The following is an 18,661-nucleotide window of genomic DNA, read 5'->3' as shown; positions in this document are numbered from 1 at the left end:
TTGGGTCCATGCAAACAGAACTCCCTACATTTTTTTCACCAAGTCCTTGCCCAAACTCTGTGCTTCATAGACAGGGAAGCTTCCATCTGCCCCCAGTTGCAATGCCTTGAAAAATGGTTTCTCATCACTTGTCACTCTCTCCAACTCAGCCAACAGCAAAAGAGCGCATTTTGGATCCCAGCAAAAATATCTACGCTGCAAGATCAAGGACACACCCACCACCCAGACCTGAAGAACAGGTACTGTCTGGTTGGGGAGTGTAATTCACACAGCAAGAAGGAGCCACAGGGAAGGGATTGGGTGGAAAGAGTTACATCATAACTCCCCTAAAAGTAAAGCCAAACTGTTTGCTGCAGAAAAAAAAGGTTCACAAAGGCAAAGTGGAGCAAAGCCTGGGAAAATACTTTTCTGACAATAGCTCTCCAAAGCCCCAACAAGGACCCATGGACATGTTGTAGTCCAAAACAGTCACTTTCCTAAACTGGCTGAAAACGTCTATACAGATTAAGGAGCAAAGGGAGCAGGCAGACAATGATTTTGCTTTTTTAAAAAAATAAGATGGTTCTGCAGCAGAAAACAACAAAAGGCACTCCGTGTTATTCTGCCCTCAGATGAACTCAAATATTTGGCTGCTTGCTTTAGTTCTGAATATAAAATTCAGCACCCTCTGCCTCACTCCTTGGACTTCCTTGCCGTACAATCTTCCATTTCATTTTCGTTCTTTGTCACCAAAGGATTACCTTCCCTCCTGTCCAGAATCTCTGTGTGATGTTGGCCTTCCCAATCAAACAGGAAGCTCTCCTCCTCATCATCAACATTTGAGGGCTGGTAGTGTCCACTGGAGAAGCTGGAATGTTGCTGAACATTCCACAACTTGTCAGCAATCAGGGCAGTTTGCAATGGGGCAAAGGTGCATGCAGACAGGTGAGGGCACAAAAGACTCGGAAGACTGAGAATAAGGCACAGAGAACGGGTTTTTGTCCCCTGGAGTTTTGCATCTTCAGTGGTTGTAGAATTTAGCCTCGGACAAAATAATATACCTTTTCATACAACACTGGGAGGCCAGTAAAACACAAATCAGACTCCATGTTCACTAGCTGGCCCATTCCTCAGCTGCTGTCTATGACATTAGCTCCAGTTTCAAAGAGCTAACAGAAATATGGGTACCCCTTTATTCTTATCAGAGGGTTGCACAATATAAAATTATGGATGAGTATGAAATATAGGAAACATTAAAAAAAATCCAAATGTTAAGATAATTGGACTACTTTTGATCAGAAGCAGGCTACTTCCACAGGTAATTTTGGTAATTTGCCAGATCTCCTGTATAAATGGTGAGGCATAAATTGCATGCATGCAAGTGCTGCACTGGCTGAATTTCTCCACGGGCACAGAAAATTTGTCCTGTATCCAAGCAGCCCAATTTTCCTTGATTATTCTTTGATCTTCCTACTTTGCTTCAAAGTCTATTAAGTAACTTCCAGAGTCTTGTCTTGGTGGGAGACACTTGTGACAAACCCAGACCTACTGGGATATGTCACACAGTTACACTAAGCTGCCACCAACCATTCCCTTTAAGAAGTCACACAGACCAGGGATGGATTTTTAAACAATAAAAAGAATAAGGTTTATTTAAACACACACAGGGAAAAATAAAACAATCAGGTGAATAGGATAAAGTAACGTGGCTTATTCTCACTCATACAAGCATACAGTTTGGTTCACCCAGAACCCTTAACTTGAAGCACAGACCCTGAACCTATCAGTTCTGGCTAACCAACAGACACCTGAACCTATCAGGTTGGTACTCTGACACACAGAAGTACCCTGTCTGACACACAGACTCCCACAACAGCTTCTTCTTCCCAGCTGCTGCTTCGTCACATCCCAGTGTCTCTCAGTATCTCTCTCACCACACACGCTCCACCTTTATATACAGTACAGCCCCTCCTCCTGATGTCCCGCCTTCCACTCCCCATAGGATGGAACTTTCCCTCCAAACCCATGACAGACAGGTAACATCAGTGCTGTATGTAACACCTCCCCTCTTTATAAGTTGTTTTGTAGGGGGAAAGCTAACGTGCTTTTCACCAAAAAACAACCTGAATAAAACATACAACAACAGTTATACATACCACATTATACTTACTCATACTTACATTCTAAGTTAAACCATAGCAAATAGGCATTTAAACATTTACCATATACATTACATCAATTTACCTTTATTCATACAAACCAAATTCAAAACCAGGTACATTTAACTTTTTGTCATCATTATATACACATAGTCCATGTTCTTTCGCCGTCTTCATTCTTCAGGTCTTCTTGATAAGGCGTCAGCAACACAGTTCACTGACCCTCTGACCACTTTCACTTCAAAGTCATAGTCCTGTAGGTTTAAAGCCCACCTCATAAGTTTGCTATTGTGGGTTTTCATTGTCTTTAACCATTGCAGTGGTGAATGGTCAGTACACAGAATAAAATGTCTTCCCCAGATGTAAGGCTTGGCCTTCTGGATAGCGTAGACTATGGCCAAACACTCCTTCTCCACGGTTGCCAAATGTCTCTCACCTTTTTGGAGCTTCCTACTCAGGTAGGACACTGGATGCTGGTCACCATTCTCATCCTCCTGGCACAGAACTGCTCCTACCCCGCTGTTAGACGCATCGGTGTAGATGATGAACTCCCGGTCGAAGTCTGGAGCACGCAGGACAGGATAGTTGATTAACGCCTCCTTCAACCTCTGGAACGCCTCCTCACAGTCGCTGGTCCACGGGATGCGGTCATCAGCCTTCTTCCTCGTCAGATCGGTCAGCGGAGCCGCAATCTCGCTAAACCTCGGGATGAACTTTCTGTAGTAGCCCACCAACCCAAGAAATGATTTGACTTTTTTCTTGGTGTTGGGTCTGGGCCAATCACGAACAGCTTCTATTTTGGCCTCCAGGGGTTTTATCACTCCTCCCCCTACCATGTGACCTAAGTATTTTATTTCTGGGCTACCCAGCTGACACTTGCTGGCCTTTACTGTTAGCCCTGCTGCACTTAACCTCTGCAGCACTAACTCCAGGTGTATCAGGTGATCTTCCCAGGTATTACTGAAGATCCCTATGTCGTCAATGTAGGCCACTGTAAAGTCATTGAGCCCTGCCAAGGTCTGGTCCATCAGCCTTTGGAATGTGGCTGGTGCATTTCTGAGACCAAAGCTCAGGACTCGAAACTCATAGAGACCAAAAGGGCTGCAAAAGGCAGTCTTTTCTTGATCCCTGGGATCAATTCTTAATTGCCAATATCCCTTTACCAGGTCCAATGATGAGATGAACCGACAACCCCCTATGGTTTCAATCAGGTTGTCTAGCCTGGGCATTGGGTAGGCATCAGGAGTGGTTACACGGTTTAATTTCCTGTAATCGACACAAAACCTAATGCTCCCATCAGGCTTGTCCACAAGGACTATTGGAGAGGACCAAGGACTAGAAGAGGGGACGATTATGTTCTCCCTCAGCATCTCGTCCAGCTCCTTCCGCACCTTGTCCCTATAGGGTCCCGTTACTCGGTATGGGGATACTGCCTGCGGGGGTGCATCCCCTGTGTGGATCCGATGCATCACTCCCTTCACTATCCCCGGCTTGTTGGAAAACACCTGTTGATATTTACTAAGCAGCATTTTTAGTTCTTGCTGCTGGTCTTGGGTGAGTGCAGGACTGATCTTTACCTCCTCTGGGTTGTATTTTACTTCCCCTCTACCCTCCCAGAAGGGTAATTCCGCTTCCTCACTCTCAGCTGCTTTTATTGCGAATAAAACCCTCTGTTCCCCTCTGTAGTAGGGTTTTAGGGCATTCACATGAACCACCCTCCTTGCTTGGTTCTCCTCCTGCTCTATTAGGTAGTTCAGGTCTGACATCTTGGAAATGACCCTATATGGTCCTGCCCATTTGAGCTGCAGTTTATTCTCTCTGCAGGGCCTAAGCCAAAGCACTTCCTCCCCTGGGTCAAAGTGCCTCTCTCTAGCTTTGTGGTCATACCATGTTTTCTGTCTGACCTTCTGAGCTTGCAGGTTTTCTGCTGCCAGCTCTAGATTTCTCCTTAGGTCATTCATCAAGGTGTCTATGTAAGTCACAACGTCTTGTGGGTCATCCTGGGTGATCTGCTCCCAATTTTGTTTGATCAAATCAAGGGGCTCTTTCACCCCTAAGTGTGCAGCAAACATGTCAGAGTGACCCCTTTGTAAGATCATGGGGCGATCCTTTTCAGGTACCACCAGCTGACTTCTGATCCCATCTCCCCCTTTTGAGATATTCCTCAGGGTTTCTCTATATAAAATCCCCTTTTTCTCCAGAAATCTCACTGGGGTTTCAGGTGTTAGCTGGGCGTCAGTCACCTGTTCAAAACACTTTTGGAGAGTGGCGTCTGCCTTTTGCTCCTGTCCAAATCTGCTGTCTGTGGTTAAGGTTTCCACCACAGCTTCTGAACTCCCCTCTGCTTCCGTCTCTGGCTCATCATTACCCCCCTGAACTGTCCCTGTGGTGGCTTGTGAGCGTGTAATCACTAGCACCCGTTTCACATGTTCAGCCAGGTCATTTCCCACGAGCACGGCTGCTGGCAGAGTCGATGAAATCGCTAGCCGCCAATCTCCCCTCCAGCCTTGAAAGTTGACAGGTACCTCTGCTACTGGCAGAGAGATTACCTGCCCCTCAATCCCTGCCACCTTCATGCTCTCATTTGGGATTATAAACTCCCTAGGAATAATATCTGGATGGCACAGGGTTACCTGGGAACAAGTGTCCCGCAGCCCCCTATACTGACGGTCAAGTATTCCTACGTCCACCCCGGCTGTCTCAAACAACTGAGAATCTGTTTTCACCAGCAAGCAGCGCTTTACCTCCACAAGAGGACCATTTTCCTCAGCCTGATCAGCAGAGGTAGCTGTTCCAGACTGAGTAGCCATGGCAACAGGCTCCCTCAGTGACACTGAGCCTTGCTCTTTCTGGACACAGAACACAGCTTTTGGCTTGGTTCCACTAGACTCCTGAGGCACCATTCCTTTTAGCTGCTTTAATTTCTCACACTCTGAGATTAGATGACCCTTTCCCTGACAGAAATAACATTTTCTGGTGTATTTTGATTCTCTCTCATCTTGTTTTGGTTTTCCCTCCAAAATCTGAGGTTTTTGTTTCATGTCTGAGGGCTTCCCTTCACCATGGGCCCCTCCCCCTTGCTGGCTTTTCCCTGGTCCCTGAGAGTACTTGCTGTAGGTTTCTTTGGGTTTACCTACAGATTTCCCCTCACCCAAGGGCTTTCTTATTTGGGAAATAAAATCTGCGATCTCTGCGGCTGCTGCCACAGATTTCGGTTTCCTTTCCCTCACCTGGAATTTCAATTCCCCATGCAGGACTGAATAGAACTGTTCCAGTGCTATCAAGTCTTTAAGCTGCTCATAGGTCTCTGTTCCCTCCTGCGATAGCCATTTCTCAAGCAGCCTCACCAATTGGGCCCCCACTTGGGTAAAAGTCTGTTCTGGTTTCTTGGTGAGGGACCTGAATCTTTGTCTCAGCTGCTCTGCATTTATCCCATGTCTGGCAAACACCAGTTTTTTAAACTCTGCAAAATCTTTCATCAGTTCCTCAGGCATCTCGGCATAAACCTCAGCCAGGCTACCACTGATTAAAGATCGCATAATGGTCATCTTCTCAGTTTCCCTCACTGAGAAGTCCACAAACGCTCTTTCCACTAGGGAAAAGAACACCTCAGGACAATCTCCCTTGTGGTACACAGGGAATTTCTTCAGGTCAGCCTTAGACAATTGGCCTCCCTCAGAATCCCTATTGTTATTATTGTTCTGGTTCATCAGTTCCAGTTTTCTTAATTCAAACGCCATTTTCTCTCTCTCCATTCTTTCTTCTCTCTCCATTCTCTCTCTCTCTCTCTCTAATTCAAATGCCATTTTCTCTCTCTCTAATCTTTCCTCCATTTCCCTCACCCTCAGTTCATGCTGTTGGGCTAGGATCAATTTTCTGAGTTCTGGGTTCTGCTCTCCTGTGCTATCACCCTGCACTGAGCCAAATTCATCCTCAGAACCTTGGTCAATCTGGGGGTCTTTCACTTCACTCATTTCGGCCATCTGGCTTCGAGTCAAGGGCATAATCCCCCCTCAGAACAGGCTGCTTTAAAAGTCAAGCCTCAAAATAAAACGACCACTTTTTTCCTTCTTGCCTCAGAACCAGCCTTCTCTAGGCTGCTGTTCTTCAGCACTAACTTGCAACAGTATCGAGTCAGAGCCTACCCCCCTCTGCTGGGCCTCTCAGCTGGCAAGCTAGCTCACTGTTACTATGCAGTTTTGCCTCAGCTTTTTCCCGCCAAAACTAGGCTACCTCAGAGCACCTTAATCTAAGTCTCCCCAGTTGGCACGTTCTTCTACTAGCGCACCTCCCCGTGAGGTACACCTAGAAGATTACCTACGCGCCTCAGACTGTCCCTGACTAGACCCCCCTTGCTCTGGGCACACCTGCCAAGGCTTTGCTGGACCACTGGACAACTGGACCAGTCGTATCCCACACGCTGGACACCAATCAATGTGACAAACCCAGACCTACTGGGATATGTCACACAGTTACACTAAGCTGCCACCAACCATTCCCTTTAAGAAGTCACACAGACCAGGGATGGATTTTTAAACAATAAAAAGAATAAGGTTTATTTAAACACACACAGGGAAAAATAAAACAATCAGGTGAATAGGATAAAGTAACGTGGCTTATTCTCACTCATACAAGCATACAGTTTGGTTCACCCAGAACCCTTAACTTGAAGCACAGACCCTGAACCTATCAGTTCTGGCTAACCAACAGACACCTGAACCTATCAGGTTGGTACTCTGACACACAGAAGTACCCTGTCTGACACACAGACTCCCACAACAGCTTCTTCTTCCCAGCTGCTGCTTCGTCACATCCCAGTGTCTCTCAGTATCTCTCTCACCACACACGCTCCACCTTTATATACAGTACAGCCCCTCCTCCTGATGTCCCGCCTTCCACTCCCCATAGGATGGAACTTTCCCTCCAAACCCATGACAGACAGGTAACATCAGTGCTGATTATTCTTGATTATTCTTTGATCTTCCTACTTTGCTTCAAAGTCTATTAAGTAACTTCCAGAGTCTTGTCTTGGTGGGAGACACTCTTCAGTATTCCTCTCTTCAGCAAGGTACCATATTTTTCCGTGTATTACATGCCCCCATGTATAAGACACCCCCCACTTTTCTAATCCAAATTTAAGAAATCTAAGTGGGGCTTAGCAAGTGCAGGGAGAAAGGGATAAAAGCTCTGCAGGATCACTTTGATCCCTGCTTTCCCCTCCACTTGTTTTTGTTCTCTGCTCAGCTTATTTCCATGTATAAGATGATCCTCAATTTTTAGTGGTATGTTGTTTTTGTTCTCCATAAACTTAGCTTAGCCTCTTCTGGTTTAATATTTAGAGCTTGAATTACATGCGAAAAACTTTTCCTCAATTTTAGCTATCGTCTAGGGAGTTGATGTCCATGAAGTGGATGGGCTTGGTGCTGTATTACTCTATTTTGCTCATTATTTGCTGGCACCTCTCACCCTGGTTCTGGAGGGACCGTACCAGACAAATAATCTGTTGTTGTTTAGTCGTTAAGTCATGTCCAACTCTACGTGACCCCATGGACCAGACAAATAATCAGCTTTTTTAATGGGGGTAATTTTCAGGCAGCCAGTAATAATTCTGCATGATTCATTAAGAGCTACATCGACATGTTTGGCATGTGCTGCTTTATACCATAGGGCACTAGCATATGGGTACTATGCCTGTTCTTAGTTACACTAAGTGTTCATCCTGCTAAATACTCTCAGCTCTAGCTGACAACAGTTTTCACAGCCTCACGTATCTTCCACAGCATCCCAATTTAAACTGGAGATACCAGTGATTAAACCCTTATGAACTTGAGTCCCACTTACCACTACTCCCCTTGGGGTTTTCACCAGAAATTGTGTCTGCACCTGTGGACTTCAAGTGTCCACAGTCACAAGGCATCCAAACTGATTTCTTTCTTTTTAATTAATGATGTAAGCAAAGCCTCTGTAGAAGGACCTCTTTCATCACTGTTGGTTTCATTATTTTTCCCACCATCCAGATGATACAAGGTTTATCTAAGTTTGTTCCTGCCTTTCCCCTCTCTTCTGTGCTTTCTGTTCTTCCAGAAGAAAGTGGTTTATTTCGTTCCCGGATTTGTTCAGGAAGCAGAGGTTTACTGCTTCAGCACTTCTTATGGAGAGATTATTTCAGCATGAAGGCCTCTCTAGACTGGAAGTTTTTAAATTAACACTTCATTTAGTCAAAGGAAATCACAAAGCTCTAGAAGGGGAAAGAATTATGAGCCACGATTTCAAAGAACTCCCAAAGAAAAAAGGGTTTCCACAGGCTGTGGTTCTTTCAAGTTCAGCATAGAGATGAATTCCAGTAAAGCTCCACAGCCAACTGGCAGAAAGCACCGCCACCCGTCACTGGCCATAGGAGAGTTTTTGCCCCATCTGGACAAGCCTTTAAAAAGTACAGCTCTAAATATCTTGATATTTGTTAGGGACTGTAATGGTTTACAGTATCAGATACTTTTTTTTTACACTACAGTCCTTGATTGGCCACTGAAAACACTCTCCTAGGACAGACACAGGAGACGTGGCTGTTTCTTCAACTTTGGTTCACAGAACCTCTAGTCAGCCTAGCCACTTGAATCAAGAGGAATTCCAGCAGCCGTAGTTCAAAATATTAGCCCAATTATTATTTTTCTTCTTGTCTCTATACAAGTTCTAAATGTACAGGGAGGGATGTTACCTGACAATATCATAGAGTAAATGTCCCAAGACCTTCTTGGGCTCTTCACTCTTATCAGGAAATAGGCCCATTATGGGTCAAGAAAGAGGTGGCCAATGTCTCGCTTTGGCTTCTTGTTTTTTGATCTAGTCAGCAAGGCAACTAGGACCTGGCATGCATTTCTGCGCAGGTAAATGCCTACACTCCTATCTGGATTCTGACTGGTTTGTTTTAGGATCTGTTTTTCTCCCAACACCACTTTGGTTTTCTATTAGGGTGGTGGTGGTACATTTGCCAAAATTGATAATCATGCTTCTCTTTTCCATGCGCTCTCTGGGCAAACAGTTCTGCCAGAAATAATTCTGATGGCACTAACATCATTAGTCATTTTGTTTTTTTCCATTCATGGGTTGCACAGTGGTAAGGAAGGGATAGTTTTCCAAAGTCCTCCATATACAATGGTGCCTCGCATGACGGGCGCTCCGTGTAACGATGAATCCGCATCACGATGAGGGTTTTGCGATTGCAAAAGCGATCGCAAAATGACGTTTTGAATGGGGGAATTTCACTGTGCGATGATCAGTTCCCTGTTTCGGGAACCGATTTTAGCTTCCGATGATCAAAACAGCTGATCGTTGGGTTTTCAAAATGGCCGCCGGGTGCTCAAAATGGCTCCCCGCTGCACAGGCACCCGAAAATGGCCGCCCCATGGAAGATCTTCGCTGGACAGTGAGTTCTTAGCCGATTGGAATGCATTAACCAGGTTTTAATGCGTTTCAATGGCTTTTTAATTTTCGCTTTATGACATTTTCATTCTACAGCGATTTCGCTGGAACGAATTAACGTCATTAAGCGAGGCACCACTGTACATAGAAACATACATGCTTACCATGGAAACAGTGTACTCTGCTGGAGTTTGTCAGAGCGGTTTTGATTTTATATCAGTTTTTGTCTTCTCTCATTTTTTGTCATGAGCATCTGCCTCGTACTAAACTAACGCCGCAATGCAGTGATAAGGTAATCTGATGTTAGACTCCATTGTTTAAAAACAACAACTCCAGAGCATCTAGGGGAAAAAATAATGGAGACGAGTGTTCCCACTGTCCTAAAACATATCCCAACTTACTACAGCAGCAGAAAACCACCCAAAGCCACACACTCCAGTCCTTTTGCAGAATGAAACAGACAATCACACAGACAAAACTGTTTGAATCACTGTCAGAAAAAAGTACAGTGGTGCCCCGCATAGCGACGTTAATCCGTTCCGGATTAATCATCGCTATGAGGAAACATCGCTAAATGGAACGGAAAAGTTCCTATGGAGCCCAAACTCACCGTTCAGCGAAGTTCCTCCATAGCACTGCCATTTTCGCGCCCTCGGTAAGTGAGGGCAGGGCGCGAAAATGGTTGCGGCGGCCATATTGGGCACTCGGAGGCCATTTTGGAACCGCCGATCAGCTGTTCAAAAAACATCGCAATGCGAAGATCGGTAAGCGAAACGCGATGCGATCGCATTAGCAATCTAAAAAAATAGATCACTATGCGGATTCGTCGTTAAATGGTGCACTTGTTATGTGAAGCACCACTGTAGAAGCTTCCAGAGACAAAGGAAAAAAGTCTGATTTGGGAGGGGAAAAGGACAGGCTGATTTGCATTGACCTTTTTGATAATCAAAAGGCACTTCAAATTTTCCAGTGCTAATTCCAGAGCAAATTGCAGAATATATATTTATTTATTTATTTATTTATTTATTTATTTATTTATTTATTTATTTATTTATTTATTTATTTATTTATCTATTTATTTATTTATTTATTTATTTATTTATTATGCCGCCCACACTGCCCAAAGGTCTCTGGGTGGCTTACAACATTTAAAATACAATAAAAAGTCAAAACAATTAAAATGCAATTAAAATATAAACTCTAAAAATTGCCATCAGACCCACAGCTGATATTATTTCAATTAAAAGCCTTCTGGAATAGGAAGGTTTTGACCTGGCACCGAAATGTCATCAATGCCGGCGCCAGATGAATCTCAGTCGGGAGGGCATTCCATAGTCTGGGGGCAGCTGCCGAAAAGGCCCTTTGCCTGCAAGCCAACCCTCTTACCTCCTTGAGGGACGGCTCTTTCAATAGGGCTAGACACAAACTCACCCAGACTGCCCTACCTTACTGGGTTCTTGTGAGGATAAAATATTGGGAAGAGTGTGACGCATGCTGACTTGTGCTCTCTGGAGGTATACAGATGTAACTTAAAACTAAACATCGCAATGCGATCGCATTAGCAATCTAAAAAAAAGGTCCTGGATAGGACCTTGTGTACAGAAACACGCATGTTCTGGCATCCCCTTCCCAGAATTCCATATTTGATGTCCATAGAGTTTCCTTTGGTTTCACCAATACGGTCCCAGACTTTTGCCCTTTTTCTATGTTTATTTTCATTTTGAAATTAACTTGCATGACTGTTGCAAGATATCTTTAAAGTGCAGCGGTCGGGGAGCCTTCGGCCCACCAATCCCCACCAGCTCCAGACATCAGAGACAGGAGCGAGGGCTTAGCGGTGCGGAAATGCAAGAACAATTTTAAAAAACCTGGAGGGCCAATGGCACCACATCCCCAATGCTCTGAAGCAGAAAGACAGGATGTTGTAAAACTTCTAAAGAAGATTAAGGGGTTGCTCTGAGTAGCTGGCAAAAGAACAGTGAAACAGTCCAAGAGAAGGGGGCCTTCTTAGATCAACACCTTTATCGAGATAATGGCCACATTCACAAAGAAGGGTATGGCAAGATTCTGAGAATAATCCTGGTGCATCACCGTGTGTTCACTGTATCTCTAGGTATATTCAGCCCAGGGGAGCTGTATCTCTGGTAAAACAAAATGAATCAAAATAGAACATGTGACTTTTTGCTCCTAGAAGTCAGAAACACCTTCTTCCATGGGGTTTAAAGCCTGTGCACTGTTTAAAGAAATGCCCATTTTTTAAAACGGGAAGTGGATTTCATCCCATTCCAATGTTTAGTTCTTTTCAGGCTTAAGCATTTTCGGTAGCCCAGAACAGCCCTTCTCAACAAGGGCCACCTGGCCCCTTAGGGGGGGTCCTGGCATTTTTGCAGGGAGCCACAAAGAGGAAACAATTCTTCCCGGGCCGCCTTGTAAGGTTCATTATGCAACTTGTACAATTCCGATTCAGTTGTTTCATATCGTGTTTATGGCCATGGTCAAAAAAAAAGATTGAGAGTGACCGGTCTAGAGGTCCCAGGGCAAAAGACTGGCCTTTGGACCCTTTGCAAAGTTGCCCACTGCTAATGTAGCCCATTCGCTCGGTGTCCTATAGCACAAGGAATAATTTATTTATTTATTTATTTAATTTATATCCCGCCTATCTGGTTGGGTGAGGACCAGATGGAATCAGGACCATCCCCAGACAACCTACTGCCTGAGGCAAAAATCAGTTTGCATCCACCCACCCACACCCACCCCGATTCCTTTTATAAAAATTAACTAGATTGGCCTTTGAATTTGTTCTACAATACTGGAAATAGGACAATAGCCGAGGAGATGGAGGACAGAGCACATACATCCACAAAATCTTCACCCTTTGGACTACATTCTAGGCAATCGTTCTTTCAGCCCTGGGAGATGAAGGGAGATTTTTAGCATTAGAATAGCATCAAAATACATTCTGAAAAGAGGAATCTCAAGCTTACAAGGATTAACCCATTTTTTCTCCCAACAATGCAATCTCCCTAAAGAAATATGCCTTGATATGTCAGACTGTCCATGTTTACCTTCCAGTGACCAATCAGACAGCAACTAAAGTACTCTCCAAAGCAATGCAATGTACAGTGGTGCCTCGCTTGATGAGGATAATTCGTTCCATTGAAATGGCTGTTAAGCAAAATCCTCGTTAAGTGAAACGAAAAAGCCCATTGAAATGCACTGAAACCAGTTCAATGCATTCCAATGGGCTAAATACCTCAGCTTCCAGCGAAGGTCCTCCATAGGGCGGCCATTTTCGGTGCCTGCAAAGCGAGGAATCCATCCTGAAAACACAGCGGGGAGCCATTTTGCACAGCGGGCGGCCATTTTAGAGCCACCAATCAGTTGTTTCAAAATGGTCGTTTAGCGAAAAATCGGTTCCTGAAGCAGGGAACCGATAATCATTAAGCGAATTTTTACCATTAAAACATTGTTTTGCGATTGCAAAAGCGATCACAAAAACTTCATCGTCAAGCGGCTTCGTTGTTAAGGTAATCGTTCAGCGAGGCACCACTGTAATGCAGAATGTGGTATAACAGACATCTTTCACAACTTGATGAAGCACCACTTCTAAATACAAGTTATGCACATTGTCTGAGTTTGATCCTTAGTTAGAGGCAGCTGAGCTCCAAGATAAATAAGCTAAAATAACTGGCCTCCAAACAATGCTGTTACTTCCCGTTATATACAGAACAAAGTCCAGTGGGGCAGGGGAGAAGAAATATTAAGTCTTAGAAGCCACACTCACTAGGTCTAGAAGGAAAAAAACCATACACACAAAACTTCTCCCCAGTCATCTTGAACCTAGTTGTTTTCCTTGTTTTGTCTTCCCCTGCTAGGTGTGGCTTGGCTTACTTTCTGGAGTGACCCGTTTTGCATGTGCCTTTTCCAGCTCTCCATCTGCGGTATACAGCAGTGTGCAGGACTGAATGAGGAGTCTCATGAGCAGAGAGCCCCTTTTTTTTCAGAAGGCACCTAAATTATTTTGAACTCCAGATCCCAGCTTCCCACTCCATAACCCTTGTCCCCAAATTGTGTGAGAATAAAACCAGACACATTAGCTCTCTCTCTCCTGTTTTGGTACTGCAGAGATAACACACCAGCTCAAATTGGAAACGTCTGTTTTAATTTGCCATGGGTGATAATAGGGGGAAAACAATTACAGTTTTGAGGGGTGTGTGGGCTTGCATACCTCAGGAAAATTTTATTGATAACTCTAGCATCTCATTCCTAAAAGAACTTCCTTTATATGAAAAAATGCTCAGTCCGAACTCTTACTATCTCCAGGTTTGTTTGTTTTCTAAAAGCCCCTGAGTAATTCCTTCCATCCATTGTCTTGTGGGGGTGGAGCCCAAAGAGTCAAAACAGCCCCCTTCCCTGGCTTTTCTTACAGTCAGCATTCAGCCAGCTACAGGGCCTTTCTTTTTGTTGTTGTTGTTGTTGTTGTTAAATACAGTAAGTGACAAACTGAAAAAGCAAGGTTCCAAGCTAGCATGGTGTAGCATTCCCCCTGCTAATTAATATTCATGTTGATATTTGCATGCATCCAATAGGATTTGGTGGGGGCAGAGTTAAGGAGGGAGATTAGAAGGCAGCAGTTCAGTTGGCCCTTGAGTTTGGGAAGGTGGTAGAGAATAGAAAGGGATGTTGTTTTAGTTGAGAGTTAATGACACTGGCTGGACTTTTATTCCTTGTAACAATAAACAATTTCTACTTGGTTTTTAAATGACACATTGACTGGACCTCTGTGATAAATAATAAACAATATTGATATACTCAGCTGGAGGCAGTGACAGGACGCGTGGCTTGTGCCCCTTAATTGGTGAAAGGGGCAGGCGGGAACGTGACACACGTGGCATTAGAATTGTGCTGCATCAGTTAGTGAACTATTAAAGAAAAGAGGTGGAGATAGAGGAGCGGGTTTCTCCATTCCCCCTTTCGATGTCACAATCCACTTACTATGACACAGGGTTGTCACCTCAGAGAATGTCACATACCTCCATTTGGGTCCAAACTAGTCATCCACATGGGCTACACAATACAGTGGTGCCTCGCATTACGACGTTAATTCGTTCCAGCAAAATCGCTGTAGAACGAAAATGTTGTAATGCGAAATTAAAAAGCCCACAGAAACGCATTAAAACCCAATTAATGCATTCCTATGGGCTTGAAACTCACCGTCCAGCAAAGATCCTCCATAGGGTGGCCATTTTTGCTGCCCGTGCAGCGAGGAATCCGTCCCAGAAAAGAGCGGAGAGCCATTTTTTTTTACCCGGCAGCCATTTTGAAACCGCCGATCAGCTGGCCGAAAATCGTCGTTTTGCGAGAATCGTCGTTTTGCGGGGGGAAAAACCCTTTTTAAACATCATAAAGTTTGTCGTGATGCAATTTCGTCATTAAATGGGGCGCTTGTCTTGTGAGGCACCACTGTAATTAGAATTGTAGAAAAAAGAAGAAGCCCCTAGCACTGTGCCAGGAAGGAGCAGGACAGCACTTAAAGGCTCAGGATGGATCAATCTAGGTAGAAACATGTGTGGACACTGTAATTTGGTGAGAACCAAACTGCACCAACAGTAAAGCAAATTGCAATCTATATACAGTATCCCTCTGGGCAGGCCTCTAGTGAGACGTGGTGGCGCTGGGAATTAAATCGCTGAAGGCTCTATGCTGCAGGGTCAGAAGACCAGCAGTTATAAGATCGAATCCACACGTCAGTGAGCCCCCATCGCTTTGTCACAGCTCCTCGCCAACCTTGCAGTTCAAAAGCATGTAAATGTGAGTAGATAAATAGGTACCACCTTGGTGGGAAGGTAAAACGGCGCTCCCTAGTCACGCTGGCCAAGTGGCAATGGAAACTGTCTTCAGACAAGCGCTGGCTCTACGACTCGGAAACGGGGATGAGCACCGCCCCCTAGAGTCGGACACGACTGGACTAAAAATGTCAAGGGGAACCTTTACCTTTACCTGGGCAGGCCTCTAGTCTCAGGCAGCTTTCTGTGAGAGCAGGGCCCTGTTTCAGAGGAAGACGAGTTGCTTTGCACGCCCACACTCCCAAAAATATCGCCAAGTTCAAACCTTTCAATGGATGAGAAAGCTGCTGCTGACCCTACCTTCCTGGAAGGATGCCCCACTCAAAGGAAACAACCAGTGGCATTAGATAAAGAATAGTCTGAACCAGTTAAAAAATCAGCTTGCCATGTTCCAGCAATCTGCTATCTTCCAAATGACAATCACTATTGTCTGCCATCAAGCCAATTCTGACTTCTGGCAACCTGTCCCAGGGTTTTCCTAGGTAGAGAATACCCTTTCCATTCCCTTCTTCTGGGACTGTGCACCATGCCCAATGTTCCTCCAAGTGGGAATCAAACCCTCGGCCCCTGTTCCAGCTCCCTTCCAATTACTTCAAAGTTACTCATAAACATCCACGTTCAGGTTCCATGGCTGGGTTGAGTTTTGCAACTACAGAAGGCTATAAGGAAGAAAAGTCACAGAGTGTATATGCCGGCCACAGAGACTGGCGAAACGTTAGGAAGAACCACTTTCAGAACACGGCCAAGAAGCCCGAAAAACCCACAACAACCATTAGATCCCGGCCGTGAAAGCCTTCGCAAATACATTGTATATATTATATTTATCTAATAGGACTTTCGCCTATTTTGTGTGGGGGTGGGGTAAGTCCACAGAGAACTACCCTGTTTCCCCGAAAATAAGACCTAACCTGAAAATAAGCCCTAGTAGGATTTTTCAGGATGCTCGTAATATAAGCCCTATCCCAAAAATAAGCTCTAGTTAAGTGAAACCCTGGCCTCCACCCTTGTGCAGCAAGCAAAAAATTACATGACAGTAATGCGGTTTTTTTTTTTTTTTGCATTTTTGGAGCAAAAATTAATATAAGACCCTGTCTTATTTTTGGGGAAATACAGTAAACATGGTCTTCCAGGACTCCCCAAAGCACCCTTTTATTATAAATAGATAGATAGATAGATAGATAGATAGATAGATAGATAGATAGATAGATAGATAGATAGATAGATAGATAGATAGATAGATAGATAGATAGATAGATAGATAGATAGATAGATAGATAGATAGATAGATAGATAGACAAACAAACAAATAAATAAATGCTAGGGGCTCAAAATCTACAGATAGCATAGGGGGCATTTATACAGTCTTGTGGCCTCAGGATTCACAGTATCAGAATTCTAGGACTTTTTGATTAATACAGAAGAATAATCCCCCCCCATGCTTCCTTGTGACCCTCTGAGCAAAACGGTACTCCTCGACATAACTCGGGAGGGCAGATGTGGATTTTCCCAGCAATAATGAACGCTTTTGAGATCTCCGTGGTGACGCAAAATATTTAAAGTAAGCTGGTCTTGAACAGCCAATTAAGATCCATTAGCTTTACAAAATACCTGCTGGCGGAGGAGATGACTATTGCTAGAACAGGTTTGTTGATAGGGATCAAGGCAGTGGCCTACAATTTGGGATTCCCTGGTGGGGTGATGGGGACTGTCAGGATGAGCGCCTGCCAGCATTTCAAAATCCACTGCTCCTCCAGTTCTTTCATCTGTTTTTGAACAGCTTCTTTGCCAAACCAGAAGCCACCCTGCAGCCAAGGGTAAGGAAGTTTCACCACGCTGGCTGATCAACAAGCTGGAAGCTCTCATCCTGGCTCAGTCCCATTTTCCAGGCGGCACCTTATACAGGTCACACACTCTGCTCCATGACTCAGTTTTGTCCTCTGTGATGCAAGAAAACTGCAGAGAAATGATAACCCAATGATGCTATGCCATTCCTTTCCGACGACGACATCTCTGCTGCATGAATGTGGGTGTAGAAACCAAGGACGGGGGGGGGGGGGAGTGTACCATGGTTAATGGCAGAGCCTAATAAACACCAACAGGGATAATAGCAACTTTAGCTGGCTCTTATTTTGCAACCTTCCTAACCAAATACATACCTCATTCCAAACACACACATTCACACCCCTTGGACCTGCATGATCAAGAATTCTGTGTGGCTTTGAAGACTCACCTATTGTTGCAGGAAAAACCAATCCAATATTTTAAGTGAATCTACTCCGCTGGGTTAGTCCTAGATCTCACAACGAAGCTCCTTTTTCTGACAACACCCACCACCATTAAAAAGTCCAGTTTCCTTAATCTCACAGGGCGCTCTCCTCCTTAGGAAAGGATACTGTGCCAAGGTATAAGACTCTGGTGGTTATTTAGCATTCCCACTTTTCCCCAGCTTTGGGGAGGAGGGGGCCACTCTGCACACTCAGAGAAGTAAGAATTCCATTTATATCAGTCAGACCTCATCTGGAGGACAGTCATGTCAAGAAACAAACAGGAACGGGTCCAGAGGAGAGAAACCAAGATAGTAATGAGCCGCAAGTACGTATTTTTAAAAAAAAGGTTCTTGGATGAGGCTAGATATGTTTAACCCAGAGAACAAAAGGCTGGGGGGGGGGAGGAAAACATAATTATCCTTCAGTTCCCACAAGGACTCTCACCTAAAGAGAGAACAAAGACTTATTCTCTCCTGCTCCAGAAGGCAGGACAGGACCCTAAGGGTCTTAAGTCGCTGGAGCGTGGACTTTAGATGAAGGTTTGGCTCAACTACCCAACAGTAAGAGGCACTGGGCAGTTGAACCCAGAGGGCTGGAAAGAGGTTTTCTCTCCCAAGGAAAGTCTCCAAGGAGGGCCGATAGGAATTGTAGTCCCAAACCATCTGGACAGCTAGCTGGTGTGTTTTCAGTGATTAGAATATCTGGCTAGGATATGGGATTGCTGGCTGGGGAAGCTTGACCCAGCCTCCCTCCTTCCCTCTCTCCCTGGTCTACCTTGCAGGTAGGTTGGGAGGATAAAGTGGAAAAAGGGGGATGATCTTCTACAGAACTCAGCAGAGGAAAAACAGCATACAGTGGACCCTTGACTTACAGACGGCTTGACTTACAGACTTTTTGAGTTACAGACTTCTCTGGCCGCAAAATTTAGGTTTGACTTGCAGACTGAGATTTGACTTACAGACAAGAAAAAAACCAAAATGGAACAAAAACG

General features: G+C 44.6%; 1 protein-coding gene across 1 annotated transcript in view; it reads right to left on the bottom strand.

The window, feature by feature from the left end:
* The window catches only part of CDC42BPG (CDC42 binding protein kinase gamma), a 101,408-nt gene that overhangs the window by 81,945 nt on the left and 802 nt on the right, over positions 1 to 18,661 (bottom strand). The window lies entirely within an intron of this gene.

The sequence above is a fragment of the Pogona vitticeps genome, chromosome 15, assembly GCF_051106095.1.
Source record: "Pogona vitticeps strain Pit_001003342236 chromosome 15, PviZW2.1, whole genome shotgun sequence".
Lineage (NCBI taxonomy): Eukaryota > Metazoa > Chordata > Lepidosauria > Squamata > Agamidae > Pogona > Pogona vitticeps.
Note: the sequence above shows the minus strand (reverse complement) of the source record. Positions and strands in the feature narration are given on the sequence as shown.